This window comes from Equus quagga, chromosome 9 (assembly GCF_021613505.1).
Source record: "Equus quagga isolate Etosha38 chromosome 9, UCLA_HA_Equagga_1.0, whole genome shotgun sequence".
Taxonomy (NCBI): domain Eukaryota; kingdom Metazoa; phylum Chordata; class Mammalia; order Perissodactyla; family Equidae; genus Equus; species Equus quagga.
Window position 1 is genome coordinate 42279194 of NC_060275.1, and position 24653 is coordinate 42303846.

The window sequence follows — 24653 nt, forward strand, 5'->3', positions numbered from 1 at the left end:
GTTTGATAGGACAAAAGTGATATAAATTCAAGAATGATAAACAAAATGTAATGATCTAAATTTGAAGTAATTCTTTTCTGCTGTTTGAGTATCAAACTAAAAACATTCTCCTTCACGTCTCCCGTATGCTGGGAGACAGATGGGAGAGGACTTCCTGCGTGCCTTTCCTGCCTTCTTGATGCTCCAGGGTAGCATTGTGGTCCCCAAGTCTCTGGCTTCATAACTGTCAGATATACCAACGTTCTGAATACCTCAGAGATGTGCAGCAAACTAACGGAAAGGATGCTCGGTTCCATCTCTCATTCTACGAGATTGCCTGGGAGGTCTTGTACTGACCCCCGAGGAAGGACATGCATCTTGAAAGGCAAACTTCTGTGCTACCACTTAGTGGAAAGAATGTTCCTGCGCTATCTGGCCCCATGAAAAATTTGCCTCTACGGATTTATTACTCACTGCTTTCCAAATTGGTCCTGGACACAAGACATAATCATAAAATTCCATTTCAACCTAAATGGAAATTTTGGGCATGTAATCAGGACTATGCTAGAAATATTAAAAACCGAACAAAATGGAAATCTTACAAGATGAAATACACGTGAGGTTTGCATGTGAGCACTATTTCTACGCTAGTCAATCTCAATAACTGTTAAATGAATGACTTTTTTTCCTTTCCTTATTTCTTTTTCAAAGTTTGGAAAGTTTAGCATATACAATTTATTATCCAAAACTCTGAATTTTCACAGATATTAACTTGAAGGTTTTGGAATTGAGACCAGGCGGTCGAGTCCAGGGCCTTTCATTTTGGATATTGCATCCCCCTAGGGTAGCAGTCTGTTGAGAAATCCTTTATGCTACATACAGATTAAGTCCAAACTCTTGCGCCAAGACTTGAGGGGAGCGAGTCCCTCTGCATTAACGAATCCAAAGTTCTAACTGTGTGGATGAGCAAAAAATGGTGAAATTGTAAATACGTCGTTTTCATGTTATTGAGATGAAGGCGTTACTTTTAGAGATTTCTTCTGGTTATATTCCAGTCTAGGGATAAAAGATTGGGAAGATTTCTTCACCAGTTTATCAGAGAAGTGTGGAAATACTGTTCTGCCAAGAAAGGTTTTCCTATCTGTGAAATTTTCTAAGTTAACCAGATTTGTTTATGCTTTAGTGTACTAAGGTTATATTGAACAAAATTTGTCTCTATTATCTGCTTTTCACATGTGCTGTCAAATCTCTCTCCTCTTGGTCTTTTGGGACAGCTTTTTTTCTTCTCTAATCTCTAGATTTTTCACTCATTGTACCTCTACTTCCTTTTTTTTTTTTTTTGACCAAAGTACTTATTTTGGAATGTACGCTTTCTGATATCTGAGCAATGATAGTGTTGTAGACTGAGACCTTTGCACTGCAGCTCAGAGTCATGGTGGCTCTGACTGAATTCCCAGGCAGAGTTTGTGTCCACATCCTCAGGGCACCCATGTTCTCAGGCTGTGGCTCAAGCCCAAAATAGAGTCTATTCATCACTATAACACAAAAGCCAGAATTTGACCCAGCTCACTCAGCCAATTACATCATGAAATGACAGTCCTACAAATAGGCAAAGTGCACAGTTACTACACACTCCCAGAGTATCCAGGAGTAGAAAAAATAAGTAAGTTTTGATCATACATCATTATTATAGAAGAATCACTTTGGTGACCCATAACAAATGTTCATCTTCTAAATTTATTCCATAACTAAAAAAAACAACAACAAAAATTCAAGTCTCCCAGCCCTATGTACTACCTTTAATTTCTTAGCATTTTATGCAGAGTTCCGACCCAGCTCTTAAAACAACTATCACTTTTCTACAGAAACCCTTGTGCTCTGAGCGTATTTACTCATGCTTTCACATTTTGTCACAATAGTTATACCCTCTGATATTTATGATGCTTTCCTCCTGCTCCTTCTTCATCCACCGTGAGGTCTTACTTCTTAAATGACTGAAGCTCTCCTCGATCTCTCCTGTTTCGATTTTAACATACAATGTGTTGTATACAGTCTTTTTCTATGCACACTTTGTGAATCCTGGAAGACAGAAAGCAATCTTTTTACTTGTGTTAAACAAAAAATGCCTTTCCCAAATTAATCTCCACATATGCATAATTAATTGTCTTAGCAATTTAGGGATTTTCTTTTCTTTATGGAAAGAGTCATCTAAATCAATCTCTCAATTCATTGCATTGGCAACTTCTCACAGAATAATTAGCTCGTCCTTTTTTGTCCAACATTACCATAATTCTCCTAAGTTACATCAATTGTGTAGTTTGTTAGCTAGTCTCTCAGTTTGTGTCCATCCTTAGTCACCAGGTGTGCTGGAATTATTGCAAAAATCCGAATTATTGTGGAGAGCACACTGAGGAAATGGATTATACATCCAGGACCTTAAGGTAATCTGAAGTCAGTGAGGGGAAGAAATAACTTTATTTAATGAAAGTTTGAGTTTTCCTAAAATTGGTTTCTTGGCAGAGAAATCTTAATGGCAGAAATAATAGCAGTTAAGAAAATAACTCATAGTTGTTTCTTATAATAGATAGCTCTTTCTGGAAAATTACTTTTCCTTATTTGAAGTGATGGTAGTAGTGTGGCACTTAAATATATTCGTTGATTCTCTGAAATGCTCCCAAATGGAATTTCTTTTCACTAATTAATTCTACCAAATCAGAATTTAAAATCACAAAGTTGTGCTCCACATGTTTTTCTAAGGTTAAATTTGAGGCAATTTGAGCCTCTATTTTTTCAGGACAATGGTAAGTAAAGATGAGCTTGTAAATAAATTTCTTTTTTCTAATTTGTTCTGTTAATTCTGAGAGGAAGAAACATAAAAATCAAAATTAAAAAGTTATTTCAGAGTGATACAGGACTAAAAGATGATTGTTCTGAATTCTTTAGAAGAAAGAAAGCATGCTTTTTTGAGAAGCTTAAATATGAAGTGCTCTCTGCTCTTTAAATAAGAATTGATCAGAAGATGGTTTGGACAGGCGCTCTAAAAGAATGGTATAGCAACACTGATGAGAAGGTACAGTTGTATCTGGTGTTCCCTGAGTTAATACAACTGAAATTCTAATACTGAAAACCTACATTCCTAAGCATTTAGACTATGGGAAACTACATACTGAGAAAGAAGTGTTGGCCAATGCCACATATAAGTTATCTATTATATTTTATAAATATACACATCAAAGACGGTCTACACTCATGTATTGGAATCTTTCTGTTTGAACTTGATCAAAAATGCGTTATCTGTATCAAAATATTTATCAGAAACTTTACTAACATAGTAACCAATACAACGAGAAAAGAGAAGAATAGAATGAATATAAGTACAAAATCTATAAATAATTCAAAAACCCAGTACTATTTTATAACAATGTAGGCATTCGGTTATTTATTTCATGTCTTTCATGCTAGAATGTGAGTGGGTTCTATGTTTGTCTCATTCACCATCATATTCCCAGCAGTAGATCAGTGTCTGGCTTATAATAGCCACTCAAAAATAATTGCTGTTGATTGAATGAATGGATGAATTAATGAATGAATATTAAAGAATTATGAAAATAACTAGACATATTGTGGTCCATAAAAGATCTATATACCATTGCACATAAATTTTCTATGAATTATAGTGAGTTTTTTACGTAGAAACAAAATAGCTCACTCATATAACCATACCTACTTAGGTTTTGTGCTTAGTAATCTAAATATTAGAAAATGAGTTTAACCTAAATTTACAAATCATAGGTTTTATACAATGATTACAAGATTATTTTATTTATTTCTCCATTTATTTCTCCTTTTTCTTCTTTTCCCCACAAGTATATTAATTTGGACTTTGAGAAGTATCCAGGTCTGATTGAAAATTTATTGATCACACTTTTACTAAACTATAGGTCTTTTGATCCCATTGAAAGATAACAGTATTTTTATTTAAATTAACTTCAAATCACCTCACTATATTGTCTTAGACTCAAGCTAAGGAACTCTCACATTAAGGAAAAGTTCGCATAAAATCACAGTTTTGAGGTAGTAATTATAGTCATTCTAATGTAAAATAAAATAAGCATATAACTATTAAAATAAGTGTTCTTTCACATATCACATAAAATCAATTCAAAATACATGTACCCCATTCTGGGAAACTCTGCTTTACATTATTTCATTTATCCTAAAATAATTTATATAAGGCTCTTAGTAGCTGCCATTTGACTACATTGTTATTTAAAATACATCTGTAAGTAATTATCATTTGATCCATTTCACACAATGGGGAGAATAAGTAGCTTATTAAACGCCATAGAGCTAGTTAATGCAAGACTAGGATTCAATCTTGGATCTGGTTGACTTCATAGCCCAGGCTCCTAGACACTATTCACTGACTTACTGATCACCACTTGATTTCTACTCATGGCTTTAACTCTGGATAAATATCACCAATACTCATTTTGCAAGACAGAAGTAGTCTGAGAGATCTTTTGACGGGAAATATCGATGTCGACCTCTTGGAAATGGAGGTTCATCATAAATGCTGATTTTTTGGCACAGTCTTCTAAGTCAGTTATGTTCTTCCCAAAAGACTGGATTTCCTAAGGGAAAATAAGTAACCCATCCAATGCAAAGACATTAGGAAAATTTATTTTGAATAAATAATAATCTTGGGTGAACAACCTGCCAGTTTTAACAATATTTTCTTATTGAGGAATTGAGATGAATATATAATTGTATACTTCAAAATGTTGTGAGAGTCCAATGAGACATTGTTTCTAAAGATGCTGTTTAAGGTGTTAAATTTAGAATATTGACAGGAATGATTGTCCTGATTAAGGAATGGAATCGTCTTTGGTATGCAATAAGTGCATGCTTCTGCTGTTAAATATAAGCTTAATGTTAGGAGAGTTCATTAAGAGAAGCCTCAAGAAAAGCAGAACAGCATCAAGTTGACAGTTGTGACCCCGGACCTATAGTGCGTGGGTTCAAATCCTTGCTGTGCATTTATGAGTACAGTGACTCTGGGCAAGTTACTTCAACCTCACTGTGTCCTAGTTTTCTTCTCTGCAAAATGGCCATTGTAATTCCTAGCCCCTAGGGTTGTCACAGTATTGAAATGATTTAAAACTGTGCTTGATGTTTGGTAAATGCTCAGCAAATGTTAACCATTATTATTATTATTATTAATTATTGTAATTATTATTCCTCAAGTAGGTTGCTTCTTACTTAAGAAATTCTATTAGGTCCTAGAATAACCTCATAATTTAACTGTAACAATGATTAAGAAGCATTTTCTTTTCACAGAGAATTGTAATCCGTGTGTTTATTCACATTTACTTAGTTTTCTTGCTCTATTGCTTTTCTCTTATTATTCCCACAAGAAATATCTCAACATAAACTAGACTTGTTGATATGCACATCCATACATACACCTATATCTATCTCTGTACATATGTACAGAGGCTCCTAGTCATTTTGATATTGTTCTTGGAAAAAATCCCCCTTTCAGCTAATTGTTCATCATTAATTAGTAGAATTATAAATTATATTTCCTTAAATCTTTGAGAACAAAAGCTTAATTTCTGTTTTAAAGCAACAAAGGAATATCAGAGTGAAAGCAAAGATTTTTTAATTAAGGTAGAATGTGGTTGAATTGGTTTCTATTTAACATTATTCTCCCATTTTATTGTCTCAATCAGTATAGTCTTAAAGAAGGCATATTTAAATGGGAGAAAAAATAACAGTACAGAAAAAGGCTTGGACTACCACATGGTCATTACCATTCGTTTTTAAATCTTCAGAAAGCTAACCTTAGCTTGAAGATCTGAGTTTCACACTTTTTTTGCTAGGTGGATTACCTCACTGGCTTGCCAGAAACCACGAAGTAAATTAGGAAAACATCTAAAATTTAGGAACAATACTATCTAGCTTGCACTTGTTATAGTAAAGATGGTATAATTTTTGTTCATCTTAAATAGCATTGTGATAAGTGTTGAGGAAATAAAATCGAGCACAAAATTTTCTCCCAACCAGAAAAATCTCTCCACTAAGGTTTTCAAGTCAAGAAAGAAAATAGTTTTACTGTTAAACCCAAATGTGATGCACATCGCAGGCAATCTGCTCAGAGATTGTAAATACAGAAAGAAATCTCACCCTTTACGCATCCAAGTAGATGCAACCCATTACATCCGTGTTTTCAAGATAAATAATAGTCCTAAGTAAGTGGACGCGACGGCACCATTTATTAACGGCACCATTTATTATACATAGTTCATGCTAAATTCACTTGGCAATTGGGGTGACTATCTGTGTTCGTTAATTGATTTTGTACGAAGGAAGAACAAACTTCTCATATCTATGACAGGAGGTAAGTTTGCCACTGGGAACAAGGCGCTCAAGGAAGTTAGGCTGCTACACTCCCACAGAAACTGGAAAATGAGGGGGCTGTCCCTCTTATTTTTGTAATAAGATGGTTCCCAGGTCCTTGAGAAAGACATTCCTGGGTCCTTAAGCTGGCAAAAGCCTCCTTTAGCTTTTAAAAGGATTTGCATATTTTTCAAAGAGAAAGAGTAAAAACTTAGAATTACAAGTTTCCTGAGGTAAATGCTATAAGAAAGAGGGGATGTTACTTTCCTTATCATTAACAAAGAAAATTAAGCCTTTTATTTTTAATTTGTATTTGCCCTTACATAAGTATAGCTCAAATTAATAGGGAAGTAGGGAAAGTGGGGAAGAAGGGTTATTAGAAATTTCTAGTTTTGATTCCAAGTTTTCAGTCCCAAATTTCATTAGACTCCTTCCTCTTTTGCTCATATTTTATTTATTCTTTAACGAGTTCAGGTGTTATCTCTACAGTCAAGCTTCCACAAATATCTTGTAGGCTGAGTTATCCTTTCCTCCATGCCTAAATTTGTACATATTTATTATACCAGATGGTATATAATATTCTTGGTAATCGCCATTTGATCACTGGAGCTGACTAAAGTCAGGATAAATTGTCACCTGTATTGCACAATGGAAAGAATTCAGATGAAACTGGAGATTGCAATTATGTTCCAGCCTTGCCATCTATCAACTTGTTAGGTAATTATAATACTTCCCTGCGTTACTGTGAAGATTTAATGAAATTATGCGATTACCGCAGTGAAAACCATAAAACAAAAGTAGGCCTGAATGGAGCTCAAGGAGTGTTATTGGGTTAAATACATTTTCAAAATCCTTCCAAGACCTAGGATTTCACACTTTGCTGATTTAGGATTTAGGATAATATTGCAGGATTTACTTCCTTTAATTTTCACAGTTCTTTTCATTCATGTCATTTTAAGTATTTATACTTCAATTTTATTTGTTGGATTTCTTACATTTTTACTACGTGGGTGCTAACCTTTGCATGTGGAATCAGATTAATTGGTATCCATTGATGTCTCTGAGATTTACTTAAAATTGGAAATGGGCCTAAATGGACAGCTGGTATGAAAAAATAAGTTGAAAGCATGATATCTCCTTGGAGACAAAATATATTTAATTTAGAATTACTAAAAGATATCATTCTTTAGAGTTGTTTAAAAAAAATTAGAACAGTAATCCAAAAACTTGATTTTACCTGGCAGAGAAACAAATTGATAAGTTGTATTTCGAGATGCAAGGTTAATTGTTTCTCAAAACACTTCTTCTCGGTGAAGCTTAAAAATATCATGTAAAATACTAAATTCATTTCTAGACACATATTGGAGGATGCAAACAACATTATTTTTCCTGATACAAAAAAGGAGGATTTCCACCTTTTACAGAGTGTATTCTCCTGAGCATTAGGGCGCATGCTTAGATCACCAAGCGAATTAGAACACATGCCTGGAGATGCCAGATATACACTGTCTGAGGGACAGGTCAGCAAAGCATATTTTCAAGATGAGTTTGTGTAATAAAACTATTTCTTGAAAACCATAAATTCTACTTTTGCCCAATTTTTTTCCGTAAGTGTCTGGCACAAATGTAAAATCCAGAAGTGTAGCTATCATGCATATTTACATGAAGAATATTCGGTCAAAAGTCAATATGATTAAATATTAAAAAGTTATTTGACAACTGCAAATACACTGAAGTTCCTATATAGTACAAAATCAAAAATATCTTAAAAGAGGGTGTTAGCATTATTTCCCCATTTTAAGAGAGTTCTTCTCTATTTTACTAGTACAGTATTATTATATAGCACATCTATGAGTGCTATTATTGCATTTTTGTGTTGAGGTTGAGTTAAAAAGTATAAAAGCAACTTTTAAGTTGAAATTAAAACAAATTAAGTTGAGTAGAGAATGTAAGAAGATAATTTATAAGAAAGGAAAATTATTAAATAGTGAAATCTATTAGGTTAAGATAATATAAATTAAGACATGAAGTAATGTAATGAAAGAAAGTTTGATAATAGAAAAAATGTATATCTTGATCTGTGTCTCTGATTCCTGGCATAGAGCTCCTAAAACCCTTATAATTTCCTAAATGATAAGTGTATTAGAAACATCTCTTGTTCTAATATTTGTCTTTGACCGCATCCTGACACAGGGCTCCTAAAATCCTTATAAATTCCTAAGCGATAAGAGAACTAGGCACATCTTTTGTTCTAAGGAATGACTCTAGCTGGGCTTCTGGATGGCTCCTGGATGGTAGCTGGTTGCCAGAAAGACCAAGCCAGGTTTGGAAGCTTTAAATTTTTCACTTTCATCCTCCAACTTCCAGAGAGAGGAGAGAGGCTGGAAATGAAGTTAACAATTGATTATGCCTATGTGAGGAAGTCTCCATGAAATCCCAGTAGTAGGGAATTTGATGAGCTGCCAGGTTGGCAAATGCATCTACACCAGGAAGGTGATGCATCCCAACTCCACAAGGAGAGACGCTCTAGAGGCCCTCCCAGATCTCACTCTATGTATCTCTTCATCTAGCTATTCGTCTATATTTTTTATCATATCCTTTAATTAACTGGTAAACATAAGTGTTTCCCTGAGTTCTGTGAGCCATCTGAAGGTGGGGCAGTCTTGTGGGACTTAGCCCTTAACCTGTGGGACCTGATGCTGTCTCCAGGTATGTAGTGTTAGAATTGAGTTAAAATATGGGACACCCAGCTGGTGTCACAGAGAGTTGCTTTTTGTGGGCAAGAAGCTCCACGTATTTGGTGACCAGAAGTGTCAGAAGGAAAGTGTTCTATGTAAAACTAAAGGAGACCCACAAGGAAGAAACACTTAGTATGGAAGAACTGGGTTTTTCCCTACATAGGAAGAAAAAAGCTGAGGTTTTCCCTTTACAACAATGTTTTACATTTAAATGCAGCTGGTAAAAATTCCATAATTTTAATTTTAATGTATCAGGGGCCCCATCTTGAGACCAAGTGAAAATCAGATGTGCCTGGGCATGTCTGGCAAAATGGAGCAGACCTGAATCCTGGGTTACTGCCACTGTTCTAGCTACATGAGAAATGAGGAATTGCTGAGGAAAATTCTTTCACGAATATTGCACGTGATTTTCTGAGGAGAATAAACATTTCAAGTACACCCTTTTTGGTATTATTGAATTGATGACCCAAGACCAGTACTGTGGGAGTGGAAGAAATGCTACTATGAGAGCCATTAATAAAACATAGTGAAAAGTGGAAAGTGAAAGTGTTACTTCCCCCTACTTTACCACATGCTGCCGTCAGAGGACTGTGAGTGGCTGAAACCACAGAGATCACCAGAGGGACACGGTCATCGTGGTGGCACACTGGGAAACCCTATAATGCTCAATGGGAGCTCCCACCCCTGTCTGGGCAGTATGGTGCTGGATGAAATGGATGCATTGCTAAGCATATGTGAAGAATCACAGAATCAAAGAAATACTTGGAGGAAAATCTGCATGGGACTAGGGACCCTTCATCAGAAATATTAAGGCAACGGTCAAGAAAAATGGAGTTATTCCTCTTAATAAGACTCCACCTGTATGCACAGGGGAGGCCTTGGGAAACTGGAAGAACTCTAGGAAGTGACTAAATGTCCCTCTCTTCTAAGAGGAAATGGTTTGGAGAAGTTCTGATGACAGTCCCTTTGGTCATTTGCATGGATATTCAAGAGTCTGGATACTTGAGGAAGACTGATGGAGGAGGGCCTGAAGAAAGTTTTGGGGTGAATTGAATTTCCTTTACCTGAGTAGGCTCCTAAAAGGACCTATTGAGCAAATATGTATTGCACAGTATAGAATTTCCAAGGCTTAAGTTATATCTTGTTCATTATAAAGAACCTCATTCTGTGGGATTTCATTTGAATAAATTCTGAATGAAGACGATTGTGGCTTGAACTCTATTCAACCTCGGGTTCATGAAAGGCCTTCTGAAAGTATTGATGGAGCTGATGGCTAGGCTCAGGAGAGCAAATCCAGCAACTGGGCTACCTCTTCCAAGAGGGAAGCCTACAGTAGCAATCTCTTAAGTCTAAATGAGCGTGGTGGACTTGCTTTTATTTTGATCCTAGGTTTGTACTCGTAATAAGAACTCGACAAAAACATAATAAACCTTAGTATATGTCTACCAATTTCCTAAGTACGTTATAGACACCATCTCTTTTATTCCTCACAATCACTTTATGAAATAGATGTTATTACTATCCCTTTTTAACAGATGAAGAAACTGAGGTTCTTAAAAGAGGGCTGATTTGCATAAGACCTCACCATCTTTTAGGTGCCAAACACTGGGCTAAACTCTTCACTTGCACTATTAAATTTAATCCTCAGAGCCACTGTTTAAACTGATGACTTCTAAGACCTGAGCTATGTTGAAGGTACTACACATATTTTCTTAAAAATATTTCTTTGAAGCTCAGGCTTAAAATTCAGACACGTTTCTAAGTGGGATATGTTACGATAAGGACTAAACTTTTCTGAAGTTTGTGGGTCAGAATTACATTCACTTTCTTTCTACAGAATTAGAGCTCTAAATAGATTGGAACAATTTTTAAATGATAACACCCTAGAAAAGGTATATAACATAGTACTGCATTGTAGCAAGTGTTTAAAAACCAGAAAGCTGGGTTGTAAATAGTTGGTTATTTTCTCCCATTTTTTCTCAAGCACACTTCTCTTCAATATGTTTCTGGTATTCTTCCAGAGCTAATTATCCACTGTTAAAGAAAAAAATTGCACCGGACAAGATGAGCAGACAGAAATTGATTTTATTTCAATATTATTGCCAGCAATAGGGGAGAGAACGTGGACCAAGTCCAGAGACTCAGCTCTGCTGAAACAAAGGGTGGAGGGTTTTTAAGCTCTGGGATGCGTTAGTAGAAAAATCCTGGAATACGTTGTGGGGAAGTTGGTCAAGGGGATGTGTGGAGCCCATTGAGTTTTTCCTGAGTTTGCAGATATTTTTCTCTGTGATTCGGCCACCTGTGTTTGCTAATTGACTCCCATTCTAGTCAGGCTCCTACCCTTCCATGGAGACTGGGAGATACGGGTGTTATCTCCTTCCTTGTTTATATTTCAGGTCCTTGAGAAAGACATTTCCAGGGCTGTAAAACTGACAAGAGACTGAGAGACGATTTACACACATTTCAAAGGGGCAAGGAGAGAATTTAGAAATTTTCTAAAGTAAATGCTCTAGGAAAAGGGAGGTCGGGGGCCTATAAACAGAAAGAAATCTGTCTAAAGTTAGGCAAGCTGAGGAGAACGTTAAGGCCATCTTGGTCACCATCATCCTGCTGTTTCTTAATAGATCTGCAACTTTCTCAGGAGCACTCTTTGGGGTTTTGGTGACCACCGATACTGTGTCAGTCACAGCTGTTAATAAAAGCTCTTGATGTCCTTATTCTCCAAGCTGACAGAGTATTCCAGCTGTAAGCTTTCCCACAAATCCAGGCAAACAGAGTTTGAGACTGAAGATTTATCTTTGCTGCTTTTTAACGACCTCTTTATTTCATGCTACGTTTCATCCAGCTATGGTTGGCTGTCCTGGAGGCAGCCTCTATTTTTCCTCTGTGCCGACATTGAAACAACCTTTCTATCACATTAAAAAAGCAGGTTTTGCAAAGTACTAGTGAATGATGTGGATTTTGCTAAAGAATTCTTAGGGGGACAAAGGATAAGAATTTAGGTCACACCAAAAATACAATTCTAATTTCCCTCAAAGGCCCCCTATCCTTCACCCCTTCTGAGCTTCCTATGAGCATCTGCCCTTCTGGAACAAAGGAAAGGCTTTCTTCCAGTTTTCTCAGAGCCAATCCCAGGGCCAAGAGGTGGAGATGTAATCTCTGTATATGCATGTCAAAATACCCACTCCATTCCCCTCATTGCCCCTACACAGTGGGCTCTTCCATCAGGAGATTTTTGCTAAGATAAAGAAGATAGTTCCCTATCGATAGTTATATTTAGTTTCTTCTTCTCTAAATGTGAATAGTACTTTAGCAGTTGAAGAACTTTTTTTAAATTTATAAAAACTCAAAAGAAAATCCAAGAAAAGAACATGGCTGCATAAAGTTATCATTCCAAAGACCCTGAAACTTCCAGTCAGGGTTAACTCACTGTTCCCTTGACCCATGATTTTTTGTGAATTCTGGCTTTTCCTTACTCACGCATAGTTAAGGTACATTTCTTGGCTCCTTGTGATTCTGCTAAAGCTCTCAGGGATGTCAACTCAACTTTTCCTGAGGGTCTTTTATCTTAGGTGGCTGATGCTAAGTTTTGTTTCCCTTTAATGAAGAATTAAATCATAGATTCCATAAAACAGGCTAGATCATACAAAATTTAAAACAGGTCATAATAGTGACTTCACGAAACCTTTGTGCTTTTGTTTCTTTTTTGTAAAGAAGATGATAAAATAAGCTTTTACTGTTCAGGGATAAGTAATTCCTAGGAATTATTTTCATATCGTAACACAATTATTCAGCATAGCTACAGTGCTGTAGGGTCAGATCCAAAGAAACTTCTAGAAAATAAACTGTACACAGAAAAAAAAAAACAAGACTATCAGTGAAAAGCGAAATCTATCATCACAATGTCATGAGCTTTCAGTGTTAATAGAATCATACTTAGAGAATGAGAGTTAGATACCATCTTATGCCAAAGAAGTTCAGATCTTCCATTTTCTTTGAAATGGAAAGTTGATGAGACTATTAATTAATGCTTGGTTAAAAATCTACTAAAAAGGTCAACTCCCAATCTGTTAATTTTTTTCTTTTAGTGAATAAGTTTGGCCCCGAGCTAATATTTCAGCCAATCTTCCTCTTTTTGCTTGAGAAAGATTATCCCTGAGCTAACATCTGTGACAATCTTCCCCTATTTTGTATGAGGGGTGCCACCACAGCATGGCTTGATGAAGAGTGTGTACGTCCCTACCCGGGATCTGAACCCGTGAACCCTGGGCTGCCAGAGCAAAGTGCACAAACTTAACCATTACATTACTGGGCCAACCCCCCAATTTGTCTATTTTTATTCTAAGGACAATCAAACATTGTATCATTAATGGGCTTGAATTCCTAGTGAAATCCAGAAATGTTACTTTAATCTGTGATATAGCTGGTAAAGTGTAGAGAGACAATAAATTGTAATTGAACAAAACCCATTGTTGTAGTTTTTCCCTTCAAAATACCACTATCCAGTTAAGGTATCAAATAGATGACTAATGGACACATCTTTGCCTTGGTAAACTATTTCCATGTGAAAATTGTAAGAAAGTTTCAGAAGGATAATTGAAATTAAATAGGTAGCCTAAACCCTCAAGTCTCCCATTGGATATCAGAAAACAAGAGGAAAGATGTTGAAATAGGGTGGTAAATGAAACTTAGAACTGTGGATATTTTACCTCCTTCTTATGAGAACACTTAAAGTAACATTCATCCTGGTTACAGCGACTGTAGAAATAGACGTTTGATATTGTAAGAGAATGGAGTGGGGAGCACCAGTTCACCACCATCTTCTTGCTTTCCTATCCATTCAATTAACCTTATCAGGGAGGCAAGCATAAAAATTGGAACCAGGAAAAAGAATTTTACCCAAGGAAAATGAGATGCATAAAACGGTAGTATTCAGTAGAGGAAATCAAGAACAGATTAAGGAGGAGAAAGTTTCATCCAGCAGTCCCATAATGAAAGGGAGGTAGAGAGAGGAAGAAAGGAGTGAAATAACAAATGCAATTCTTCAAGGGCAGCGCATCTTGCCCAAAGACCTTCCTTGCTGCTTTGGTAATGTGGAGAATGTAAAAGAGAGACATATAGAGGAAATGTCTCTGTGGAAGCAGTCCAGGGGAAATGACGACGGCACAGGGCAGAGGTGATGGCTAGGACAAGACTTGAAGGTGGAAATATGGCATCCAAGGTGGTGTGGAATGGTTGTTTGGGAATGAATTTCATTTGCTTGTTAATAGCTGCCTGTGTAAAGTTCTATCTAGTAATATGGACTTCATAAATCATTTTTTGATGAATAATTCTTATATACAGATAGTCCCCAACTTATGAAGTTTCAACTTAGAATTTTTCAGGGTGTGAAAGCAATGTGCATTCAGTAGAAACTGTACTCTGCCTTTTGAACTTTGGTCTTTTCCCAGGCTAGTGATATGGGGTTTGATACTCTCTTGTGATGCTGAGCAGCAGCGGTGAGTTGCAGCTCCCAGTCAGCCACACGATCGTGGGGGTAAACAGCCGATATACTTACAACCATTCTGTACCCAGACAACCATTCTGTTTTTCACTTTCAGTATATTATTCAGTAAATTACATGAGACATTCAATATTTTATTGCAAAATAGACTTTGTATTAGATGATTTGCCCAACTATAGGCTAATGTAAGTGTTCTGAGCACATTTAGGGTAGATTAGGTTGAGCTATGATGTTCGGTAGGTTAGGTGTATTAAATGCATTTTTTTTTTTTAAAGATTTTATTTTTTCCTTTTTCTCCCCAAAGCCCCCTGGTACATAGTTGTGTATTCTTCGTTGTGGGTTCTTCTAGTTGTGGTATGTGGGATGCTGCCTCAGCGTGGTCTGATGAGCAGTGCCATGTCTGCGCCCAGGATTCGAACCAATGAAACACTGGGCCGCCTGCAGCGGAGCGTGTGAACTTAACCACTCGGCCACGGGGCCAGCCCCTTAAATGCATTTTTGACAATGATGTTTTCAATTTATGGTGGGTTTATCAGTAGGAAACCTCATCCTAAGTTGAGGAAGATCAGTATAGACAGAGCTCGCAGAGAATGTACTAAAAGTTCCTGAGTACATTTATTAGAATTCCCACCATTTCTGAACCATATTATAAGACAGTGTACAATGTAATGTATAGCAAAAAGTTAGGAATCTAAAGATAGTGTAGAATTAATGAAATATTGCACATTGTTTCATCATGTTTTGAAATTCTTTTTGTCTCTTTTTTTCTCACATTTTTTAAAAGGAAGATTAACTGTAGTGTATTAAAACATTTGGAATATACTAGTTGCTTCAAATCTGTTTAATAACTTAGATGGAAGAGTATTTAAATTTTAATAACTTAAACATCATTATATGACTCAAACCATATTTTTGATGGGTGGAAGCTTTTATTTTTATAATCTTTTTTTCAATACTGTATGTGGACATAATTTTAAACAATTCCTCAATTTAGCCTCAAGTAGGAGAAATATTAGAAGCTGCAACCGATTTCAATATCCAAGTAGGATTCGTGCTCTCTAAAGCAAAAGACGATAACATAATAAAAAAAGCAATAAAGAAATTTTTAGATATTAACCCATTTCTCACATAATCTTTCATATGAACCTAAGGAAAACTTAAAAAATTCATAGAAAGAATTGAAATCAGCAGTTCAAAGAGACTTATGTACCCCTAGGTTCATTGCAGCACTATTCACAAGTATTCACAAGAGCCAAGACATGGAAGTAACCTAAATGCCCACTGACTGATGACTGGGTAAAGAAGATATGGTGTGTGTGTATATATATATATATATATATACACACACACACACACACACACACATAATGGAATACTACTCAGCCATAAAAAATGATAAAATTGTCCCATTCACAACAACATAGATGGACCTTGAGGGTATTATGTTAAGAGAAATAAGCCAGACAGAGAAAGACAAACTCTGTATGATTCCACTCATATGTGGAAGATAAACAAACACATGGACAAAGAGAACAGATTAGTGGTTACCAGGGGAAAGTGGGGTGGGGAGTGGGCACAAATGGTGAAGGGGCACACCCATAAGATGATTGACAAACAATAATGTGCAACTGAAATTTCACAATGTTGTAAGCTATCATAACCTCAATAAAAAATTAAATTAAAAAAATCATAGAAAGGATTACTTTCTTTTAAAATTGCTAATGAAAATTCACTTTGCAGGTATAATCAATTCTGCAGATTTTGACTACAGAAAGGCCCAAATCCATTTTTGAACTATTGGGGGAGGGGTTGGTTTTTGCCTTTAGTTTTCAGCCCTAGCCCTCATGATAACACAGCTGAGGTGGATATACATATCTTTCTGACTCATTCACTGATGAATGCAATTTCTTTCCAATAAAACAAGGGTTGTTTAGAACTTTTCATAGCAACTAGATTCCACAAGTGCTGCCTAATTTAACATAGCATTCAAAGTCAGAGAATGTGACTGTCTTTGCAAATAAGAAATAACGTTTAAAAGAATACATTGTAATTAAAGCAAACTTTACAACTTGAATATAGAAATTATATGCGGATACTCAACTTTTCCTCCATAAAAATGAGATTGAAATGACTTGTGCCTACCAACTTCTTTTTTAAAAAATAAATAGCATGTTCAACTGAACTGTTTTTGCGTGTGTGTGAGGAAGATTGTCCCTGAGCTAACACCTGTGCCAGGCTTCCTCTATTATGTATGTGTGATACTGCCATGGCATGGCTTGATGAGCAGTGTGTAGATCCACACTCAGGATCCGAAACTCATGAATCCCAGGCTGCCAAAGCAGAATGCGCATACTTAACCATTACACCACCCAGCTGGCCCTTCAACTTAATATTTTTACAAGGAGTTTATTTAGTCAAGTTCAGCATATAAATGCTTAATTCAAATTTATATCCAAATTCCACGTAGATTATGCTTGGGTTTTGTCCCACGTTTAGTTAAAGGAAACTTTGTCAGAGCACAGAGATAGACACTGGATCCAGGAATTTGGTGGTGGCAAATAGAGGTGGGTGTTTCTTTCATAACAGAGTGAATCTGCCAATATTGTCTTTATATAAAATGGGTCATTATGTCTTTTATTTCTCGTTTAGCAGCAAGTAGAAATCTGTCTGTCTTATTATATTTCTTTGCTAAGATTTCTGATGATAAAAATATTCAATTAAAATGCTTAAATGCTACTATGGGCACAGACAATGAATATTGTATTCTCCCTTAGAAGCCAAATATTTATATTTTAAAAATTTTATAATTTCATTGGCTTTTCTAGCTTTAAAATATTGTTGCCTGTTGACAATAAATTTGTAATCATGAATTGGCAATAGATGCTATTAGGTCTTCTATCTTTTTAAATTTATGTTTTTATTAGTTTTTGCACAATAACCACAGAAAATTCACTTGCAATAATTCAAGTAGTATATATTAATGTCTAAGAGAACAAAGGAGAAATCTCTTGATAAAATAAATTAGGCTAGTATAATCATCATATTTATAGTAATAGGGAAATTTTCTTTTCATTATTGGCTGGTTCATCATGTATGAATAAAAACAGAGACTATAATCAGTATAATATTTCAGAGTTACATTGTGCCTGTATTTCCACACAAGTATAATTGAAATTAAGTATTTTAAATTAGGTATCACCTCAACTGTGCTACATTAAAAATCCCAATTGTGTTTAAATGTCATAACTTAGAATTACGTTAAGATAAATGTACATGAGATATGCTAGTCCCTATTTACACTGAAAAGTTTAGGGACAGAAAAATGGAGTACGCTTTCTTTCTTTCTTTTACTCCATAAAACGTAATAGTCTGAATTACTTGGCTCAATCTGTCCTTTTATGCATAGAATAACATTGCTGTAGGAGTTTGTTATTTAGATGTGTGAAGAAGAAAAGATGACTTCTAGCAACGTACACTAGTAAATTTGTAGACCTAAACAGTTAGAAAACATTAAGAAGAACCAGCTTAACAAATCTCTCCACAGGTAGAAAATAGAAATAATGCAATGCCAAACCATCTAAAGAATCTCTCAACATGGTGTGTGTCCTGGTTACTAGTGTATATGGTATTTTAACTGCTATGTAATATTACATTGTATAAATATTCCATAATGTATAGACAAGACCACAATTCTACAGTCTTCTTATTGGAAATTTAGGTTGTTCGCATTTTTAATTTTCTTTTATAAATAATGCTGCATTTTACACTTATGAACCATCTTTTCATGCACATGTGGGAGTACGGCATTGCTTGGTCATACGCCGTGCATTTTCAACTACACTAGCTATTGATAAATTACTCTCTAAAATATTACTCCTCTTCACTTCACAGCAAGTGCTTGAGAGTTCAAATTACCCCCATTCTCACCAGCACTTGGTGTTATCTGACATTATTATTGTTGTTGTTAAAAGATGATTGTGAAATACTTTCTCAGTTTTGTTTTACTTTTGCTGATTACTAAATAGAATGACCTTTTTTCATTCATTTATTAGCTATTTGGATATCTTTTTATGCAAATTCCTTGCTAATAGTCTTCTCCCATTTTGCTATAGGTTTATATTTTTCTTATGATTCAGAAGACTCCATCGTATAGTCAGATAATTAATTCTTTGGAGGTTAAAAGTTCTGAAAATATTTTTCCCACAAAGTTGCTGTGAACATTTTGTATCTCAGTTTCTAGGTTCATAAACATTAAGGATTGTTATGTCCTTTTAATGAATTGACCACTTTGTCATTATGAAATGATCCTCTTTATCCCTGGCAATATTCTTTGCTTTGTAGTCTGATTCATCTGATACTAATATTACTATTCCAATTTTAGATTAATGATAGCATGGGATAACATTTCCATCCTTTACATTTTAATCCATGTTAGTCTTTACATTTCAAGTGCGTTTCCCATAAGCAGCATGTAGTAGAGTCTTACTTTCATAATGTATTGGTTTTAAGTCTTTCCTCTTGCTAATGTTTTTTCTGTTTGCCTCAACTGTTCGTTACTCCCTTTTCCTTCTTTATAATTTTTTTTACCTATTTTTAGATTAAGCGTTTTTTATGATTTAATTCATCTCCTCTGTTGCCTTATTAGTCGTAATCCTTTGCTTTATTATTTTGTGTTTTCATCGGTGTTTATAGTATACATCTTTAAGTTATCATAGTACACCTTCCAGAGATATTATATTACTTCATGTGCAATCTGAGAACTTTACAGTAGTATACTTTCATTTCTTTCATCCCAGTCTTCATGTTTTATCACACAATACATTAAATTTATAATAAATCTCAAAAAAGGGGCCAGCCCCATGGCCAAGTGGTTAAGTTTGCATGTTTCCATTTGGTGGCCCAGGGTTTCGCCAGTTTGGATCCTGGGTGCGGACCTAGCACTGTTCAAAAAGCCATGCTGAGGCAGCATCCCACACAGCAGAGCTCGAAAAACTTACAATTAGAATATATAACTATGTGCTGGGGGGCTTTGGGGAGAAGGAAAATAAAAAGAGGAAGATTGGCAACAGAAGTTAGCTCAGGGCCAATCTTAAAAAAAATCCCACAAAAATTAATGTTATTTTTATGTAAACAGGCAATTTACATTTTAAAAAGATTAAAAGAATAGGCAAAAATTATATATTTTGTCATGTTGTTGCTGTTTCCAATATACTTCACTCCTTTCTGTATATTCAGATATACATGAGGAATTATTTTCATTTTGCCTAGAGATTTTTTTTACATTTCTTGTAGTGTGAGTTTGCTGGTTATCAATTTTTTTAGCCTCATATGTCTGGGAAAAGGTCTTTGTTTTACTATCATTTTTCAGTCATTTTTGCTTAGTACAGAATTCTAAGTTGATAATTTCTTTCTTTTTTACTTCAAGATAGGTTTTGCTGTCTTGCTTGCTTTTCAAACAATAAATGTGTTTACTTTTGTTTGTTCCTCTGTATGTAATGTATCTTTTTTCTCTGCCTGATTCTAAGATTTCTTTTTTTATAACTTTGTTTTTGTATGTGAGGAAGATTGGCCCTGAGCCAACTGCTGTTGCCAATCTTCCTCTTTTTGCTTAAGGAAGATTCTTGCTGAGCTAACATCTGTGCCAATCTTCCACTATTTTATGTCGGATGCCACCACAGTGTGACTTGACGAGTGGTGCTATATCCATGTCCGGGATTCGAACCTGCGAACCCCAGGCCACCAAAGCAAAGCATGTGAATTTAACCATTATGCCACCAGGCCGGCCCCTCTAAGATTTTCTTTCAATCACTGGTTTTGAGAAATTTTGTTATAATGTATCATGGTATAATTTTTCTTATTTTTTTGTGATTGAGGTTCGTTGCACTCTTGGTTTTATAGATTTCACTGCATTTCATTCCATTTTATTTTTATCTTGCATTTCAGATCATTTCTATTACTGTGTTCAAAATCATGAGTCTTTTCTAGACATTCTACAAAGTGTAATCTGCCATTAACCCTATATAGTATATTTTTCATCTCAGACATTATAGTTTGCATTTATATATCTTCCATGTCTCCACTTAACTTTTTGAAGATGTGGGATATAGTTATTGTAACCACTTTTATGTTCCTGTCTTCTAATTTAACAACCGTGGAAGTCATGGATTGCTTTTGGTTGATTAATTTACTCTTTATTATGGGGCATATTTTCCTATCCCTCTGCATACCTGGAAATTTTTTGTTGAATTTAAGAAATTGTTAATTTTAACTTGCTGCATCTGAATATTCTTGTATTCCTACAAATATTCTTGAGTTTTGTTGTAGGATGCATGTAGGTACTTGGAACAGTTTCATCTTTTAAATTCTTGGCTTTAAGATTTGTTATGTGGAGTCAAGCCAAAATTCAGTGTACAGCTATTTTCTACTACCAAGGCAAAATTCTGAGTTCTCTAGCCAATGCCCAGTGAGTCCTGAGGTCTTCCAGTCTAGCCGATGGGATCAGGCACTATTTACCATATGTGAACATCATCATTGTTCCTTTTAATCCTTTTGGATTGCCCTCAGCCCTCAGGTAGTTGTCTTATAGGTGTATGCTGATCAGTACCCAGCTGAACAATTGAGGGAAATCTTCTATGTATCAAGAGTATATACTCTCTGAGCAGCCCTCTCCTCATTAGTACCCAGTCCTGCCAAGTCTACCCTTTTTGATTACCCTGAACTCTCAGCTGAACTCGGTATTCTGCTGGGTTCCCCCTGCCTGCAACACGGCCTGGAAATACTCTTAAGTCAGTAAGCTGGCACAATCATAGAGCTTACATGGTTTGTGTCCTGTCCCTCAGGAATCACTCTCCACCATTGGCTGATGTCCAGTGTCTTTAAAATAGCTGTTTCATATATTTTTTAAGTTATATTTTATTTTTGAGGGGTTGTTCAAGGCAAGAGGGTAACTATGGTCTGTTTTACTCCATCTTGTTTGGAAATGTAACTCAGTATTCTCTCTTTATCTGGTCTTTAAATAAGTTGCATAATATTGTGATGTGACCCAGCTCCTGATTATTTTGTGATTTTGTGAATCTTACCTTTAAAATTATCTGAACTTATCAGTTCCTCTGTGTGTGTGTGTAGATTTCCTTAACTTCTAATTATGTTTCTTTAATTTATATATAGATATAGATAATGGTATATATTAAGGCATTCCATTTATCTTAATCAGTTTTAGTAGGTTGTATTTTCTAGAGAAAATTGTACATTTGATCTATTATTTTTCAAATTTATCAGAATGTTTGTTCTTATTTTAAAAACCTCTCCTTTATCTGTGGTTATGTCTTTTCTATTTCTAATAGGGAATATTGGCTCCTTATCTTTGCCTGGATTCCCAAAAAATAGAGCCTGAGAGGACAGTTAAGTGGAAGCACTTTATTGAAGAGTGCAATCTAGAAAATCAAAGTTAAGGATAGAATGAGTGAAGCAAGCGCAGAAAGAGAGCCAATACAAAGAGACATTATTTAGTTGCCCTCAGTCCTGAGGGATTGGTTGTGCAGTCTTACCAGAATAAATGTGCCTCTGGAACACCCACCCGGGAAAAGATCGTGAGAAGGACTTACCTGTCAGTTCCTTTCACCCATTATAGCTCCCACATGCAGCACCAAACACTGCACACAAATACAAACTTATTACCTTTGTCCGCCAAAAAATTGTCTGCTCTGATTTACATTTTTCTCTTCATTTGTGGCCCCAAAGATTTTGATTGCATTAAGAAAGCTTAATTTTGCTTTCAAAAATAAGTCTTCTTGTGTTTTATCTAGTATAATTAATCGCCTTGTGCCAAAGTGTTTCCATGCCACGTTGTTAGAAAATGAAGAAAAACATGCATATTTAAGGTTTTTTTTAAGGTACTTTGTGGCTATGAAAACTTAGGAGAACAAAATGATGTAGATATATTTCGCCTTCCATATCACCTAGGATTGAAAAGCTTGCAGTGAGCAAGCAGATATGCCATGCTTATCAACATATCATGACAGAAAGGTGAAATAATTTTTCATGCTAAGAAAAAATTTTTCTTTTAAATAACATCATTTTGTTTTATTTTGATATGTTTAACCAAATCCTGCCCATTCTATTTCCTAAATACTTTTTGTCTCACAGGTGGATTACAGTTTCCTAATTTTGCCTTCATTTTATTTTCACTGCATAATTAGTCTATATTCTACAATTCAGCCAGAGATGTTCTTCAATAAAGTGGAACCTCTCCAGATCTTGGTTTCTAAACACTATTCCCCATTAGACGGTTCCAGAGCTCCTGAGTGAAACGGCTGATTGTAGGGCTTGACCAAGGAATATAGAAGTTGTGTCTAGAATATCGTGTGATGTCAGAAAGTAAAGTGCTCAAAAAAGGATGAAGGAGGAACCATGTCAAAGGGACACAGGAGTGAGCTTGAAGATGCTCCCAATGGTCAGATCGGGGGTAGTTTGGAAAATAAAATGATAGTAATGGAATACAACTCATAGAATAAACCAATTGTCTATGGCTCAATACTGCTATCAATAAATAATTGAAGAAATAATGAGAGAATGGACAGCCCTTCCTTACAAGAAAATTCCAATTCCAATCAAGAAACGTAGAAGAAATCATGGAAGTAGGAAATCATCATTAGTAAAGATCTATACTTTTTGAGGCAAAAATCATCCCTGGATGCTAAAGCAGTGAACTAATATATGATAAGAAACAGGATATTTACATAGACCAGAAGTATCACCTCACAAAATATTTATTAATTACAAAAGAAAAAATATTAACTTCATAGTGAGGAAACCCGGCATACACCACCTTTAGTGTGAGCAAAGTTAACATCACCAGTAACAAGATGCCATCCTGCATCTCCTGATGTATCCTCTGGGAAGGGTATGACATCAATTTAATTATGAAAGGCCATCAAAACATTCTAAATTGAAAGACATTCTACAAAATAACTAACCAGTACTTTCAAAAGTGTCAAGGTCATGAATGACAAAGAAAGACAGAGAAACTGGAGGAGACCAAAGAGACATGACAACTAAATGCAATATGGGGTCCTGGATTGGCTCCTGGACCATGAAAATGACACTAGTGCAAAAACGATGCAATTTGAGTTAAGCTCTGTAGATTTACTAATAGCAATGTTAATTTCCTGATTTCTATAGTTGAATACATAGAAAAATGTTAATGTTATGGGAAGCTGGGCAAAGGTATAGGGAAGTCCTTCAAAATAAAAAGAGAAGTCCTGAAAAATAAAAAATATGTATTTTTTTATTTTTGTAGAATTGTTAAAAAATTTGAAAAAGTAAACTCTTGAAATACCTCATGATCTTCTGCAGAATAAAAGCAAAACTGCTTAGTTGACCAAACCAGATCTTGGATTATCGGGTCCCTCCAAATTTTGACAGACTTGACTACTGTCAGTCAGTCTAGGCATATCCTAACCTCTGGGTACAACGAATTGCTGGCAACATTCCTGATGTTCAGTGCTTTCTCTTACTCCAGGCTTTGTGACATGTCTTACTTCTGTTCAGAGGCTTATATCTTCCAGTTTTTCCATAGCTAACTTGAAAGTGTCTTTAAGACAGTGCGGGGCTGGCCTGGTGGTGCAGTGGTTAGGTGTGCATGTTCTGCTTGGTGGCCCAGTGTTCGCCGGTTCGGATCCAAGGTGTGGACATGGCCCCGCCTGACACGCCATGCTGTGGTAGGCGTCCCACATAGAAAGTAGAGGAAGATGGGCACGGATGTTAGCTCAGGGCCAGTCTTCCTCAGCAAAAAGAGGAGGATTGGTGGTAGTTAGCTCAGGGCGAAGAGTCCTCAAAAAAAATAAAAAGAGACTCAGTGCAATGATTCCCCCCTTTCCATGAGGGTTACCTAAACTCTCTATTCTCACCGTGATTACATCTGACTGAGCACCTACAGTGGATAGCAACTTATGATTTACTTCACTGTTCCCTCCACCACCTTACGCATGATTTGAAGATAGAGATACTGAAATACAGTAATGACACAGTAG